Source organism: Diplotaxodon limnothrissa, linkage group LG22 (assembly GCF_057381915.1).
Source record: "Diplotaxodon limnothrissa isolate DT_005_m linkage group LG22, D_limnothrissa_male_GT1.1, whole genome shotgun sequence".
Lineage (NCBI taxonomy): Eukaryota > Metazoa > Chordata > Actinopteri > Cichliformes > Cichlidae > Diplotaxodon > Diplotaxodon limnothrissa.
The window spans coordinates 2976480-2981353 of NC_140616.1; the positions used below are offsets into that span (position 1 = coordinate 2976480).

At 38.3% G+C, this 4874-nt stretch overlaps 2 pseudogenes; one reads left to right on the forward strand and one right to left on the reverse strand.

Annotated features, from left to right (window-relative positions):
* The first annotated feature begins 554 nt into the window (after window positions 1-554).
* Window positions 555-1036, forward strand: LOC146609152 (Ig kappa chain V region 2717 pseudogene; annotated as a pseudogene).
* A 1267-nt stretch (window positions 1037-2303) lies between these two features.
* Window positions 2304-3984, reverse strand: LOC146609153 (Ig kappa-b4 chain C region pseudogene; annotated as a pseudogene).
* Between the last annotated feature and the right edge of the window lie 890 nt (window positions 3985-4874).

Below are 4874 nucleotides of genomic sequence, written 5' to 3' on the forward strand. Positions count from 1 at the left end.
AGCTACAGAAAGAGGTGTTATAGGTAGTGCTGTCAGAGATAACAGCCTCGTTTAAAAGATACTGATTGTGTCTGTTTGTGTTTTATAAGAAGTCCTTTGAAGCAAAGAGCAGTGACTGTACCTCCACATGTCTGAGCTCCTCACTCTCTGAGACTAAGCTCAGCTACTCTACAGCATGAACCTGTGACCTCGTTAATTCATATTTTAAATTAATCCAGATATATTCTTACTAAATATTATGATAAACATGTGAATCCATCAATGAACCATAAAACAAAACATTTAAATAATAGAAAAAATTTTGGAATAAGAATATTCTGAAGAACAAACTGATATATCTGCTCAATACTACGATGGATTGAATCATTCCTGATAAACAGCATCGTCACACTGATCCAAGTCAGTCAGTTCATTTCCATAGAGAGGCACTTTGCATCAGCAGCACCATGCTCCAGTGCTCTGGGAGAGTTTATAGTCCTGAGAGTTGAACACTGGATGACTGACAGCTGTCCTTCATCACAACAGAAGCCACAGAAATCCTCCTCATCAAAAACATGACTTTGATCTGCGTCCTCATCTGGACTCTCCTCTGCTGCTGCTTCACAGGTAAAGTCCAGAGAATCAAACTCCTCTCCTCTATCAACATCTGTCCCTCTGAAATGAAGCCCACAAAACCATGAAGCTGCTTTATGTTTTTGTCTCTGTGTCCTCAGAGTCCAGAGGACAGATCACAGTGACTCAGCCTGGAGCAGTGAGCTCTGCTGTGGGAGGAACTGTGAGCATCAAGTGTACGACCAGTCAGGATGTTTATAGCTCCAACTATTTAGCCTGGTACCAACAGAAAGATGGAGGAGTTCCTAAACTGCTCATTTACTATGCTAGCAGACAATATTCAGGGATTCCAGCTCGTTTTACAGGCAGTGGATCAAACTCTGACTTCACTCTGACCATCAGTGGAGTCCAGGCTGAAGATGCAGCAGTTTATTACTGTGTAGGTCAGCATTATATCAACAGTCAGCATGTGTTCACACAGTGAAAAACAGTCGTACAAAAACCTCCCTCAGTCAGACTGAACAGAAACTGAAGTGACTGCTGCAGCTGGAAGATACTGCAGAGACTGATACAGTTCACTGAGGACACACACACACACACACACACACACACACACACACACACACACACACACACACACACACACACACACACACACACACACACACAGAGTGATAGAGTGAAAATGTTGAGTGAAAAAAAAAGAAGTTGGAAATCTATCTGTATCTCAGTCAATTAAATATTGACCTTTGACCTCTGCTTCATAGCAGCTCAAATACATGTGAACCAATTCCTGAATATTGCTCACTATGAAAACATTTCCTAAAGAACGAGAAAAAAAACACAATAAATCACCAAAATCAGTGAGTCACAATTGTCTGCATAACTTATATAAATACTTCCAATAGAAACTTTAAGTCCAATTTTCTCAGGTTTGTAGATTTTTTTCTTTTTTGCTGTTCAATACTAGTCTGATAACTTTGTCTTGCAATTCCAATAAAATTGATTCATGTTTGTGGCTGTAATGTGACAAAATGTGGGACAGTTCAAGGGGGCCGAATACTTTTGCAAGCCACTGTATGTGTGTCCTCATTAGGATAGGGATTTATATTAGCATGAGGGACTGTAGCCTATAAGTTCTTATTGTTAAATGATAGTTATGAGATGGTGTGTTTCAGGTGATTTTACAGAAAAACACCAAAATAATGTACTGCATTACTTTAAAAAAGTACTCTGCATAATAGAATACTTTAAGATACCTCAACACTGATCATTTGACTCATTCTTATATTGTGCTTTTCTACTCCACCTGAGAACTCAAATTGCTTTATATAACAAGCTACAACATGCTGAAACATTCATTAAACAGCATGCAATGACTTTGCATGAATAACGGCGGTGTCGCTCAATATTCTCAGTAATAAAATCATAATCTCTAAGTTCTTATCAATTCCCCTTCGCACTTATTCTTTAACATAAACTTTGCTTTACTTCATGTATTCAAAGTGGCTTAATTCTACTGACTCATATTGACTTTCTACAGATAGCACACTGGTTTCCAATAAGAATCCTGGAAATCATTATTTAGAGTTTAATATTGACATCACCACAAAAGTAAGACAAACACTCGATTCTTATTTAATGTAGATTTTTTTTATTCTTTAAAACTTTAAACAAACTTTAAACTTTAAACAAAGCAAATCAAAAATGAGAGAAGAAATTGGAAAAAAAGCTACAGAATGCAGTGTGAAAGTAAGACCAGCATAAAAGTCACATATAGTTCAGGACTGGGGACACTGGTCTCTCATCAGTGGCTCTGAGACCAGAGTGTGGGAGCCCCTCGTGGCCTCACAGGTCACAGAGCCCACCTTCATCCAGTGGTCTGCAGGGAGCCTCAGGGTGCTGCTCCAGCTGTAGAGGCCGTCGTTCTCCTGCACCACGGGGCTCCTGCTCTCCTCCCAGCTGATGCTGCCACTGCCATCCACCTTCCAGGACAGACTCCAGTCTGAGGGGAAGCCCTTGTTGGCCACACACATGAGCGTGGCCTCCCCCTGTTTCAGCTCCTCACTGGAGGGACCCAGCACCTTCAGGGCGGGGCGGGCATCACCTAGGAAACACCAATCAGCTTAGAGGACAGGAACCACAATTTGAATTTCTCCGTTAAGAAGTTTCTGTCAGGTGTTTTTTCTGCTCCACCAGTCATTCACTCACACATTGTTTCACTTCCCTTTCAGAAACCTCTCATGCAAATCAGCACAGAGAGAATCATCACACAGTTTGAGCTGAAATATGTTCAAACTACACTGGAAATAAAAGAAGCAGATGTGGAAACATTTACAAAACTATTTTAGCTTCAAAGTCATCAGTTATCTATAACACATCACTTGTTGGAGATAAGAAACTTAATAGCACTACTTGAATGATGTGGATTAATTTCTTTTACTGCTTACATGATTTTAATGACATTTGAAATGATATCTGCTACAACAGAAACACCAGACGTGCTGCACACTGTCAAATGCCCATCTTTAACTTCTGGCAATAAAAGAAGCAGATATGGCAACAATTATACAAGATGTTAATCTTCAAAAACCTCCGTTCTGTATAATACACAAGTTTTCTACTTACCTCATGTGAGTTTCAGTCATTTATTGTAGTGCTTTTATGATTTCTAAGCAAATTCTACATTTTTACTGACTAAGTAAAAGACCAGAAATCTTTATCTTCACTCTGTTTAACTTGAGGACAGTTACATTTAATTCATCTTAGAAACAGTGACTGTGATTTCAAACTAGAAAATAATCACAGGCTGATGACAGTTTATATTATTTACACAATGCATCGTCTTTATGTCAGAAATGTCAACATAAAATCTAATTAAAGCTGATGGAGTCAGCCTCCAGTGTACAATGGTTATAATATTACCTCTACATGAATACTTCATTGTTATAAAGCTAACATTTAAACCTCGATGTAGTTTCTTTAAAAACATTATAATCTTACTTCCAACATTCAGTCTGGTTCCTCCACCAAATGTCCACCACAGTGATACAAACTCACTGAGCCGCTGCACAAAAACCTCTGACTGTAGAGAGACACGGCTCTCTGACTCTAACAGACTAAATTAAAACCAAAAGCTCTCAAGAGTTAACCAGACATATATATATCTCAATAATCCTCAAGTCAACTCTGATGTTTTATATTATTTGTTAATATTGATTTTAACATTTATTCTGAAGCTAACTTTGTGTCTTCATGAAAATTGATCTAAAAACTATTTTAATGATTTTTGTTTTCTGGCACACTGAACAGAAAAGTCAAGATAACCACAAGAAAGAAATCTGATAAAATAAAAGAGGTTTAAGTTCGACTTACTTCCAACTTGCAGTCTGGTTCCTCCACCAAAAGTCCACCACAGTGATACAAACTCATTGAGGCGCCGTACAAAAACCTCTGACTGTAGAGAGACACGGCTCTCTGACTCTGAAACAAACAAACTCAACAATATGAATTGTTTTCATCATAGCTTTATAACATATTAATAGTATAATTTTAAAATTAAAATAAAATCAACACAATAAAATAAAGTTCCAAAAATATAATTTGAGTATTTACATTTTATAGTTGTTAAGATACATCACTACAAAAGCTCCCTGTCACAGCTGCGGGTTTTATTGGAAGGACCCAAACGCAGACTCAGATTCAGGGAGTGAGTTTTATTTAACGTAAGTGAAGCACATAACAGGAACGGGTATGGCGTGAACAAAACTTGGGGAAAACTACAAACCAAACCTGAAACGTGAGGAGACTGAGACAACACAGGGGATGGCCAGCAGGAAACGAGATGCGGATGAAACACCAGTGAGACGCAGATGCTCCAACAAAGAGCAAAGAGGCAAACACACACTAATACACACACAAGGAAACAAGGAAATGGCAGACAGGAGGAAGAGTTGATTCTAATTAGACGAGACTGGGAGGATGTAACCTGAAAACATTACCATAGAACCAAAAATACTAAGCAAAACACAATCGAGGAACAGAGAACATTAAACTCTGAACAATCACAAATAACCCACAATAAACAAAACCACAGAATATTAATTAACCTAAAACATAAACATGGAGTCCACAGACTCCGGACCACGACACTTCCACCTTCTTTCTCAAAACTCTAAACATTAAATTGAATTTTCAATCTACATTCACAAAACCTCAAACTGCACAAATACATCAAAACAGTTTTACGTGTTCTCACAAACACTCAGTGTCTTTAGATCAGTGGTTCTCAAACTCACAGTGAGGACCACCTCATAACATAT